The sequence below is a fragment of the Lissotriton helveticus genome, chromosome 1_1, assembly GCF_964261635.1.
Source record: "Lissotriton helveticus chromosome 1_1, aLisHel1.1, whole genome shotgun sequence".
Classification (NCBI taxonomy): domain Eukaryota; kingdom Metazoa; phylum Chordata; class Amphibia; order Caudata; family Salamandridae; genus Lissotriton; species Lissotriton helveticus.
The window spans coordinates 1,662,718,751-1,662,731,399 of NC_136057.1; the positions used below are offsets into that span (position 1 = coordinate 1,662,718,751).

Below are 12,649 nucleotides of genomic sequence, written 5' to 3' on the forward strand. Positions count from 1 at the left end.
CACTTGCTTTCATCCAATCACTCAAGCTTTAACAATGGACTCATGCAATCACTCAGACACTAGTCATGCACTCATCTAATCAGCCAGGCACTACTGATGCACCCATTCAATTATACAGCCACTACCTATGTACTTATCTAAACACCCAGGCACTGCCTGTTCACTGAACCAAAAATACATGGGCAGCAGCCATGTAGTCATCCAATCACTGAAACCTAAACAATCACTTATGCACTATCCATGTACCCTATAAATCACCTATATACTATCTATGACTCCTGTAATAATCCAGCGACTAGAGTTGCACTCATTTAATCATCCAACCACTAGCTATACATGTATTTAATTATTGAGGCATTTGTGATGCAGTTATCTAATCATTCGGGCACTACTCATGCACTCATCCAAACACCCAGAGTATTGATAAACTCATGCAAATACGCAGGCAGTAACTATACAAATATGGTACGACCCATGGAGTTCTCATATACTCAGGGAATAATCCAGGAATTACATGTATCCTTAGGGAATCACCTAGGCACTACCCATGCAATCATCCAGGTAGTTTTCATGAATTCATCCACAAACACATGTATTTACACGTTTCAGTGAGAAATATGTAGTCTTTTAGAACCATCTAGAGAATTCTATATGCAAGCTGTGACACACTCTTTGCATGGTCTTGGAAGAATTAGTGAGCTATATGCTCTGATAGAGATTAATGTGCAGATTTTTATATGCACTGTTTCCCAAAATTTAAATGTGATACATTTAACTAGAAAAGTACTGAGATACTAAATACACCACTGACACAGTGGTAGAGAGGTACACAGGTAGCTCTTGTGTTGTATTTTTGTATTTACAGTGTTGAGACACTGTATGTATTTCTACACTTTGGTTGATGTTCCTTTTAAAATGTACTACAGAAGGGATAAACTGGTCTTTCACCATGTATAAGTGAGAACTGACATCTAGTGCAGCTGTGTTGTAGGAGAGTGTGCTATAATGGTAGAAAATAACTAATAAATAATTTTCCTTTGGCTTTGGTATATTGAACTAAGTGCATGGAGATATATAGCTAGGTTCATCTGTAGATTTAACTGTAACATAACATAAAAACAGTTTTTGTATTATGTGTAAGTCAGTAGTAAAGTAGTTGGTTCATTGGCCAGAGTAAACATTTAAATATACTTATTTTTTTTACAGGACAATATCTACATAACTAAAGACAGTTAGAATGGCTACAAACGTTTGGAGGAAAAAGCAACAGAAGCAACTACAGTATCTCTGCAGAACTGAGACACAAAAAGGGGAAAATGTAGAAAAAGTGGTGAAATTAAAAAGAACTACTGGTAAGAGGACAAAGTCATTTCTTAAAAATATATGTGGACACCTGCAATGAATAAAAAATAATGAAAATAGAAACCAAACTATGAGAAAGAGTAAGAGTGGACACAATCTATATTACAAGAACAGGAAAGAATGTAACAAAGATGGATTCATCTTACTAGGAGACAAAAGCAGTTTAAGGAAATCAGAGCTGTGACGTTTTATAGTAGAGTGGTTGTAAATCTACTGATAAAAATGAAGTATAGAAGAAGGGACTGAAACAGAAAGAACAAGTTGAGGGAGTAGTTGATACGGCCTTTGCTTTGAAGAGGAAACTTTTCATTTTAATTATACATAAAATGAAGACTCTTAACAAAATAGTTTTGTACACGAGGAACTACCTTTAGTACAGTTCTTAGTGGAGAATGGATACATCTACTACACTCTTAATGAAGAAAGCTAACTCCAGGAAAACACATTAGTTTGTGCTATTCATGAAAGAGGACGCTGTTATGAAATGAAGAATGGCACTCCTATAGCGAAAAAGGTGATGGTGTCTAGAAATATAGATCAAGTTATTGCAGAAAAGGTACAGGAAAGGCGTAGTCAGACCCTGCATACAAATGGAATTAAAGTAGTGTTTGTAGTATTTGACAGCAATCCATTGATATACTAAGAAAATGTCTACATATCTTTCCAAGGCAAACTTTAAAACACAAATTAAATACTTTACAAGGATTGGATCCTTGCAAGGTTAGAAGGCATACAAATTTGGAGGGACACTCAGTACCTTGTTAATCAAAGATAGTGTGGCAAAGCACCCTTCATTATTTTAGGATGTAAGCTGTACACCTCTCAACAATGCGAACTTTAGTTAGGAGATTGTACTATGTGAAAATTCCTGCTTTATGTTTAGGAGAAATGAAAAAAGCACTTTTGTATGGTACTGTGGCACAGATAGAAAAGGTTTGTAATGATGTGCAGTTTGGTTTATTTTGTCCAGAACAGGACTCTACACAAAATGAAGACTTGATAACAGGAGGAGTTGCAGAACAGGACACAGGTATTATAGTTGATAATTTTGAAGAGGAGATTATAAAAGTTAACACAGTGCGCTCTGAAAAACCAGAGTATGTTTGTATATGTTGTCAACACACTCACTACAAGATTCAAACATGGGCTGTTGACTTGTATTTAAAAAGTGAAAACAAAATAATGATAACTGGCAAAAGTTTGCAGTGTACTTATTTGTAGAGGAATGCTTTGTCTTCTCCACACAGCAAGTTATATGTAAGTACTGTTACAATAAATCAGAGAACAATAAAATGCCAGCTAGAGCTGTGCATAACAAGTCAGTACCGGCTCCCATTTCAGAACCACTTCAAGGTTTTAAATGTTTATTAGTCAATTCTTATCCAACGTATCCATCCATTTCAGGCTATAGTCCGCATGAACCCAAAGACAGGCAAGTTACCACCAACAGAGCTGCAGATAGATCTTAAAAGTAGAGTACTGTACTGGATTAGTAGTGTTTTCTCAAAATGTTCAGCAGTATGCTAAAGAATGTTTAATGGTAATGCTAGGACTATTAGAGGAAGAGGATGTGAATATCAGTGGTTTATTTGGTTTAAGTTATAAATGGAAGAATAATTCTGAACATTGTGAATTCACCTCTAGCACTGTTAATTTGGAACGATTTCTCTAGTTGACATTACCAGATTGTAAAGCTGTGGCCTTTGAAAATTTAACAAAAAACGCCCATCAAGATATGACCTGTCCAAACTGCAGATTAGAACTTAGGTGTACGTTGTTAGTAGAAATGTATGTGAAATATGTCATAGTCATGCTACAATGATGCAGAGTGGATAGTAGTAAATTAGAAACTGAAATTACAAACTTTGTAGCTGGACAGATTTCCATTTCAAAAAGAAGTTTCACAGCTATACCAAACATATTTCACGAAGGAGTTAATATAACCTCTACACACCAAACAATATATTAAAGATGTCAAAGAGGATGGACAGAGTGAAGTGACATAGAGATGTCATTCAAATCAAGACTACCTAAAAAGCTACCAAACTTATATCTGCTAATTTTAGAACCAAAGTTCTAAGGACCATTTAGGATAATAAAATGTGGTATTGTGTTGAAATGTGTATAAATTATGAGTTTCTGATACATTAGTTGGCCTATTAGACGTATTGTCTACAGCAAGTTTTTAGAAATGATAGTTTTCAACTGGAGGAAATTAATTTAAAAACATTATTGGACTACATTCTGTTACTAAAGATATATACTAAACGGAGGTACTATAATACTAGCAACCTTAAGTTGCATTTAAGAAGTCTCTTTTCCACTTCACCATTGTATCTTGTTTTGGTTGCGTAATGTCCAAAATGTAATCACGATATATTTTTCTATGTTTAAATTTTTTCACAGACAGTGCTTCAACTGCTGCAATAAAAGAAGAATAAAAATGACCAAGTATGGTTTTTCACATTCTGCTAAATTACATCCACAGACTGTTTCCCAGCTGTTACGATGGTGTTATAGTTCAACACCACTTTACCACTTTAGTTCTGGTGACATTTCACTGCATCTTCTCTGCACTTCAGCAGGAACTTTGGGCCCAATTTTGAAGGCTGTTGGACTGTAATCGACAGCTCGTTGGTTACGGTCTGACCGCCATCTGCTACTGCGGTTTGACCGGTGCATTACAATACATGCGGTCGGAGGAAGCAGACAGAGGGACCGTCCGACAGTTTCCGATGGGCTCAAGCAGCCCATCGGTGCATTGGAAACACCTCATACTCCCTTAATGATGGCGGCTCTGCCGTCGGGATTATGATGTAGTTTTTCCGACAGCCATTACATGTCGGTCTTTCAAACATGGAAAGGCTGTCACAAAGCGACATTATGTGCCCCTAGTAGGGCCTTCTTCCCTCCTGGACCACCGCATTGTGGCCTGGGGGCACTTATGGTGCCCCCCTACACTTCCCTGCATTGTGTGGCAGGCACTGTGAGGTGCCTACCACACGGTGCAGGGCAGTAATGTTTGAAAACATACATTTTTCAATGGAAGCTTGTGCTGCAGGCCTTTTCCGACTGCCGCACAAGCTTGCATTGAAAAAATGTGGATGTCTCCGACCGCCCTATGGGCAGTCACATCCAAATAATGCGGTCGGAACCACCGACCTGAGGTCGGGCGATTCCCAATTTGCAACTGTGATGTCCGCCAGACACCGTAATTAGTCCTTTTGTTTTCAGGAGTAGGGGCTGGAGGTCTGGAGACTGATGATTCTTCTATTTTATTTTCTCTATGTAATTCTAAGTTGCTTCTTCTGGTATGTTTTCAAGTGTTACAACATGCTTGTTGTACCATATGAATATTTTTTTCCTGTGCCCCGAGATAATCTCTTCTCACATATGCTGCACCTCACAAATTTAGTTGTGGTCTTTGATTAAACTGGCTGGAATAATGAAAAAATCTGAAGCTACGTTTTGTTTTTTCATTGGTGGTTCTTCATCACAAGACCGTTAATGTGCAGCTGAGTCCCGCTACTGTTCAAGAACTTCAGCCAGTTATAGGTCTTCATTTGGTTCTTCTGATTTCAGTTTATGTTTGTAGAAATAGTGAAAAAAAAGGTAAAAACAGGAACAATTTTAAAAAATGAGTTTAGGTGACAATGGGTAGTTTGATGGGTGCATGAAATTTCTTTCTTTGGTAGTGATGTTCTATTCATGAGTTCGGATGTTGAAAGTTATTTTTTGAAACTGTTATTTTTGTCAAATGTGTTAAAATAAGTTAAACCATTATGTTACTAAACAGGTAGACTCAAACTTTGTGTAAAATATTTCTACATATCTGTTTTACACTTTGTCATTTGTGTTCGTGACTACTGACGTCATTGTGACCTCCGGTGTTGCTGTGAAGAATGAAAATGCATTTTTGCTGTAGTTATTTTGACAAATTAATACAAAGGGGAAAGTTAAATTAGTATCTTACTAAACAGCTACACTGAAACTTTATGTAAAATATATCTATATATGTGTTTTACAGTTTGCCAAAAACACACACTATTCATGGTGGGTCCTTGCCAATTGAGACATCATCATGAAAATCCAAAATATCTTAAAATAAGATGATGAATGTACTTTTTATATAAATAGAAGACAAATATAACAATAAGTGGTGAACCATGCTGATGTAATGTTCAATATCTAATTACAGAAAAAATTACAGGGACATTATAGATATGAAATAGAATTAAAAGTGTTAGAAATTCACTGAAAAAAACTCAGGTTACAGAGAAGTTATAGTTAGGAAATATAATTTAAAACCTTAGAAATTCACTAAAAAAACAAAGCTTACAGGGGCATTATAGTTAGGCTGCCATTTCACTCATACAAAACCGTGGTTATAGTTAGCTGAGCTAACTATAACTCGCGCCCCCGCAGTGCAGTGCTTAATGACCTCACATATTGCATCACTCATGACATTGTCAGTGACATCAGTGATGACATCACTCATGACATCACTGATGGCATCTGAAATGACATCACTGAGGACATCATCCAGAGAAACTCTGACACACCCACTTACACCCCTTTAAAACATGCCATACAGCCACTCCCACACAATCACTAACAAAGTAATTTACAAAACTCATACAAACACTTACACATCTCCTCACACATCCATACAGCCAGTAACACATCAACTCACCCATACAGCCACTTACTGAACCACTAACTCACAGATACAGCCACTCATGCACCTACTCACTTACCAATACATCAGTCACAGAGACATAGACACACTCCCACACCCACTTAGACACTCATACAGCTACTGACAGAGTAATCAGTTAACCATACACCTACTCACACACCCATAGTCACTCACACAGCCACTAACACACCCATACACTTACTCACACAGCCACCCAGTTAGTTATACATATACTCACTCATCTATACAGTCACTGACAGAACCACATACTTTCCCATACCACCTCTCACACTCACTTACTCACCCATACAACCACTCAAACACCCATTTGGTCCCACATACAACCACTCATATACCTACTCACTCACCCATACACCCACTTACACACCTATTGATGCACCAGGACAACCACTCAAGTATCCTGGCACTTGCCATACATACACTTATGTATCTGCTCACACACAGTTTCAGCCACTCATGCACTTTCTGATTCCCCATTTTTAATCACTGATACACCAACTCAGTCACCTTTACAGATACTCACAGCCACTCACTTACTCATACATGCACTGACACACCCACTCACTTACCTATACAAAAACTCACACACCTACTATTTCATGTATATAGTCTCTTATATACCCTGTCACTCTTCTATACACCACTTACATACCCATTCACTTACCCATACAGATACATCCACAGTGTGTTTCCTTGGTATATATGTTTAATACTCAGTAACATTTAGAAAACACTCTCACGGGATGATGTCATGAGCGATGTAATTTCAGATGTCATCACTGATGTCACTGATCATGTCATGAGTGATGTAATATGTGAGGTCAATAGGAGTGCATTGCGGGGGCACAAGTTATAGCTAGCTCAGCTATCTATGACTGCTGAATCTTTGGTTTAGTATGATTGAAATGTCAGCGTTACTATAATTACCTGTAACCTTTGCTTTTTTCAGTGGAAAAAAATATATATATATTTATATTCATGTATGCTGTGCTATTTAACTGGTGTTGATGCTTATTCAAGCATGTGAATCTATGAAAGATCCAATACTAGAGAAGAAAATAAGTTACTTACCTGCAACTGTGGTTCTCCAGAATTGGTATCTTTCATTGATTCACATGCAACCCATCCTCCTCCCCTTAGAGCAGAGTTCTTCAATCTGTGGGGCGCGCCCCCAGGGGAGGCGCGCCGCCATCCCAGGGGGGGCTCGACTCCACAGTAAAAGTTTACCTTTGTTGTTTTCTTTTCTCTCGGTCCTACGTCGCAAATTATCACCCATTACCAATGGGGATTTTTAATTGGATAAAGCTGGAGCAGCAGCCAATCAGCAAGTAGGAACGTCACCAGTGACGTTCCACCAATGAAGGGGGCAGCAGCTGAGATTGCAGGAAGTACCGTGAAATTTGCGGGCATAGAGCTCCTGCATTACACTTTGGCTGCCTTTTCTTCCTATGAATGTTTTCCTGCGTTTTACTGTCGCCTCGCTGTGAAGGACTGCTAAATATGAACAAGTAAGAGGGCTGTTTCAAAGACTGGGGGTGGGGGGAAGAGGGTGTTGTAGATGTGGGGCTGATGTTTGTCTGTGCCCCCATAACGGAGGGTTGGAGGGAGGGTAAATCGACGTGCCCATGTTTCTGGAATTTCACAGGGTTAATTACTACAGATGAAATGCTCCAGCTGCACTAGGAGGCACGGAGTCTCCTCTGCTAAAACCGAATCGTTCGCTTTCGGTTTTAGCAGAGGAGACTCCGTGCCTCCCAGTGCAGCTGGAGCATTTCAGCTGTGGGAATTAACCATCTCGGGCAGTGGTCCACTGTGCCCCCTCCCACCTTCTCTCTCGGGCGTTTGGCTGTAGCTGTCTGTATGCTGTGTACACCTGCACTGTGGCTGCATGAAGTTCATCTGTGTTTTTACACCTTGTGTTGCTGATGCCTGTTGGGTGTGCTTCATCGCTCGAGTGTGTCTCTTACAGTTATGAAGCCCCGGTTTTTGCTGTTTATTGTGCTTGAGCCCTTGTGTGTGTGGGGGGTGGGGGAGAGGGGGGGTGGGTGGGTGGGGGAGTGGGGTTGTGTGCGTGTGTCTTGCACTTCTGCAGCCGCGGCTGTTGTGGGAGAGACTTATACTGCTGCATCGTCCTGGGATGTTGATGGCACTTAAACCTTTCATTATACAAAACGGTTGCTTTGCCCAGTGCTGGTCTTTTTTATTACTGCCACCTGATGGCATAATTCAGTGAAGCTTGTTTACCTGTGGCCACGTCCCTTGAGAAGGGACAGGCTGGAACACATGTCTGCCCGTCGCCCCTCCCCACCCTTTCGTCCCTGGGGCGCGGCCTGATCGAAACTGCTTTCCCCAGTCGAGCAGGGACTTGTTGCAGACATGAACTCACAACCTGCAGCCCTTCCAAGGCCTGGGGCGGGGTAGCCTCCGGGCAGGGAGGGCTTGGAAGCAACTGTGGGAAGCTGGCTCCTAGGGAGCGCAGGAACCAGGCACATGGATGGATGAGTGAATGGGAAACAGGCTCCTAGGGAGTGCGGGAACCAGGCGCACTGGTGAATGAGTGAATGAACTCCCAACCTGCAGCCCTTCCAAGCCTTGGTGCCGTGGAGCCTCCGGGCAGCAAGGGCTTGGAACCAGCTGTGGGAATCTGGCTTGTAGGGAGCACAGGAATCCGGCACATGGATGGATGAGTGAGTAAATGGGAAATAGGCTCCTAGGGAGCGCAGGAACCGGGCACGTGGATGGATTGATGGATGGATAAGTGAGTGAATGGGAAAGGCTCATAGGCAGCGCAGGAACTAGGCACACTGGTGGATGTGTAAATGAACTCCCAACCTGCAGCCCTTCCAAGTCCTTGTTCGGTAGAGCCTCTAAGCAGGGAGGGCTTGGAAGCAGCTATCCTGGGAGGATGCAACTTTCAGGTATCCGTCTCTGTGGCGAAAAACAGGCACACCTGTCACATTAATGTTGGTGTTATTATCAATCTGTCATGTGTAAAACAAAGCATCCTAGTAAAAACAATTTGCACACATTTTATCTTGAAAAATTGTGTTGTGAGCTGTGTAATAAGTCTCTGTCATTTAATCACACCCACGCACAAACTAGTTAACTAAACTCTTATTGTGTTGAACATTATTTGCCGGATATGGCCCGGGATATGCGCGTGGCGGTAGATTATGTAGTGTACCAGATTCCAGAAATTTCTGTCAGGTGGTGTGGGGCCCGACATTTCAAAAAATTCAGCTGGGGGGGCTCAACTTACAAAAGTTTGATGACGTTTGTCTTAGAGGCTTACCTTCTCTTTGGTACAGTACATATTCCTATGTGTGCTCTAATAATGTAAGAGACAGAATCCTTTGGGGGAGTGTTCTAGAAGGTACTGCAACCTGATTGTTTGGAGTATTCTCTCTTTTAAATGACAGAGACATGTTCTTAAAGTGAAGGCTTTAGAACCTTTCCAAGCTATATTTAAACATTTCACTACTTTTCTTTTTGTATTGTGGCACTCAAACTTTGAGCATGTGAATCTAGGACAGATACTAGTACTACAGAACCACAGTTACAGGTTAGTAAAGTATTTTCTTCTTGCACAAAAAAGCATAATTTCTGCAAAATCATCATTGTGTGAGCAAAAGAATTACAATTTTAGCAAATCAGATCACGGATCCATTAAACATCATATTTCTTTAGCATCGAAGCACTACCACTCTCCATGAATATTGATTCTGACCACTTTGTGCTAATGTTATCCGGAGATGGCAGGACAAACTAGTTACAGGAACAACTGCAATGCAGTACAGTGAGCTAGCCGACATGCCTTGAGAAACAGAAACATTACTGTGTTCATACTGGAAAATGTTCTTCAAGAACAATATCAATGGATATAAACAAACATGACTATCCTTTGCTGTCTGCTGCAAGAATGAACAGTGAACTTGCAGGAGGAAACATCCATTTTGAAAAAGATGACTTTGAGTCCTAACTGGGGGCCTATTTAGCATAAGCCAGATAAATGCACTTTCATAAATCAAAGCAAATCTCTTTCAAAGTGCAATTGTATCATGTCCATGCGCACATGTAATTTTGAGAATAAATCAAATCGACCAATTCCCTCCCGGGACTGTCTGGCATCATTTCCTCTGCTTCGGTGCCCGCTGCTGGGTTGTGCGACAGAGAAAGGAAGCTCGTGAATTCAGAGGAGCAACCAACCCGACTGATCTTTCCCTGCGGTGTTGGGCTAGCTGGCGCGTTGCGTCATTTACTGGCCACGGAGGAGCACGCATGCCTGAGACCTGGTGAGTGCTTTTGCAACCACCTGCCTTCGCCCAACAGGATCGACCACCTGCAGTTCAGCTATGGGGTGGCTCGCGGTCCTCACCGAGTTCAGCCCTGGAAACGGCTGTGCTCCCCGCTTGAGGCCGCCGCCTGCTGCCACGATCCTCACAGGCTGCAGCCCTGGGACAGGCAGGCCTTTCGCTAGAGGCCGCCGCCCTTTGTCACAATCCCTGCCAGGTCCAGCCTGAGGGCGGGCTGTGCTCCCAACCTGTGGTCGATGCCTGTTGCTCCCAGTCTGAGCCTCAATTCTTCTACCGTAGGCTCACGGTCCCCTGTGCGTGGGAGCCATGTTCTCGCATGCGGACCCCCCTGAGGGCCGCCTGACACCAAGCACACGGAAGTCAGGTACGCGCCCGCCCTGCAGCGTCTACTCCTGCACCTATGCCAGCTGTCACTGGAAGGAGCTAGGAGGCGCATGTGACGATCTGAGCGCCCCTGCAGCCTCCCGATTACCGAGTTTCGGCCTTCCTGACCGGGCCGCCATTTTAGAGCGAGTCTGCTTCTCTATATCTCTTATTGTTTCCCCCCAACCAAAATGGCCATCCCTGAATGATCCCCTGACCCTTTCACATGGAAAGCCAGCAGTTAAGAATGGAAAGAGGCCCAAGCTACCTTTGCCCTTAGAAACAAAAATAGGACTTGAAGTCTGGATACCCCTTACAATGAAGTGCCCATCTTTAAACGTCGTCATATACAGAAAAGAGGGCTTTGAGTCTGGTATGTGGTCCTTTCACCTCGGATCCTAGACTTAATTACTGCCACTTCATAATGAAATCCTATCTTGAAACTCCTACAACACAGGATAGGACATTTATCCGAATCGTAGCCACACTACTCCCATTACTACTCTCTGACAAGGGCACCCACCACATCATCATTGCATTTGGACAGCCCGACCAGAGTTCTAGGGAAGTCACTGGGAAAGCGGATGTAACCACATATTCTGCATAACCTGTGTTTTTCTCTCTCAATTTCTTTCATCTAGGGAAGTCACTCAGATAGCTATAGAATCACTTTATCAATCAGACAAGAATCATTCTGCACAACCTGCTTTTTTCTCTCTCACCAGTATGGCAGGATCATGCCTGAAAGCAACAGCATGTAACTCCTACACTATCTCGTACCTATCCAATACCGCTTGGAAAAACCTTCAAACACAATTTTCTGAGAAGACACCCTGAGACTCTGATCTTTGACCGGTACTATTACATGGAAAAGGGCATCATTGTAAATGATCTAATATTCTACACCAGGAAAACAGCACTATGTCGAGCAGTCATAATAAACCTACTAAACATTCTTGAAACGCGAAACATCACTTATGGCACCAAAATTACGATCGCCCCCTCACATAACCTAAGAGCTGACCTTAACGTCACAATATATAAAAATTGCACAGGTCTGATCCAAGCACCACACAAGGATCTCAAAGAATTTGACGACCTCTTCACCACCCTAAAAGAGCAGGTGCTGGGCTCCAATCCTTCAACGCACCCCCAGCGCCCTCTGTCTCAACCTAACTCACTTCGGAGCAGTATCAACTACAGTGCAAAGTTAGCGTCGCGGAATAAGGGCCTCCCGCTTACGAAAACCAAAGCAGAAGCTACCTCGTTATGCTCCGTAACACCCTGTGAGAAGCTGGCCTGGTGTATGATGTCCATTAATTTAAGTGGGTACCTTGCATCACTCCAGACAACCCTTGTGGTGATTTAGGAGGTCTCAGACAACTGTAGAAAGCTATCCAAGTGGTAGTTGGTGATAGAAGATCTCAGGCTTAGTCTTGAAGGAGTGTAAAGCAGCTTGTTTTACCAGAATGCAATCTTATAGTATATATTAAATGAAAAAGAAGCACACAAAATATTTATAAAAATATGTATTTATTATATAACACTATCTAGTACGTTACAGTATCTCCCACACAGAGATAGACACTCAGCACACAATACCTTAGCAAAGAACTCACAGTAAATAGCACTAATACACAGTGGGCACCAGGGGGGGACCGAACCATACACTAAGAAAGTGATATAAGAACCACGACTCGAGTCAGGACGATGTCAAGAGGACGTAGAATTTCTGGGGACCCACAGAACCACCCAAGGTAAGTAGATAGGGACCCCACGGAAAGCGTGTGCAGTGTGTGAACACGACTGCGTGCACCGTACAAGTCTATATGTAAGTCGCTGTTGTATTTTTAAAGATTAGGGACCCTTCCCAGTGGACCCTGAAGAAACC

At 42.1% G+C, this 12,649-nt stretch overlaps 1 long non-coding RNA gene across 3 annotated transcripts in view; it reads left to right on the forward strand.

Annotated features, from left to right (window-relative positions):
• Positions 1 to 12,649, forward strand: part of LOC144830394 (uncharacterized) — a 232,424-nt gene that overhangs the window by 172,522 nt on the left and 47,253 nt on the right. Inside the window, exons 2-4 of one of the 3 annotated variants that reach the window (XR_013610956.1) lie at positions 1,207 to 1,352; positions 2,333 to 2,392; positions 3,769 to 3,813. This is a non-coding gene — a long non-coding RNA (uncharacterized LOC144830394). Of the gene's footprint in view, positions 1 to 1,206; positions 1,353 to 2,332; positions 2,393 to 3,768; positions 4,817 to 12,649 lie in introns of those variants that run through there. The other 2 variants (XR_013610954.1, XR_013610955.1) reach the window with 2 other exon arrangements.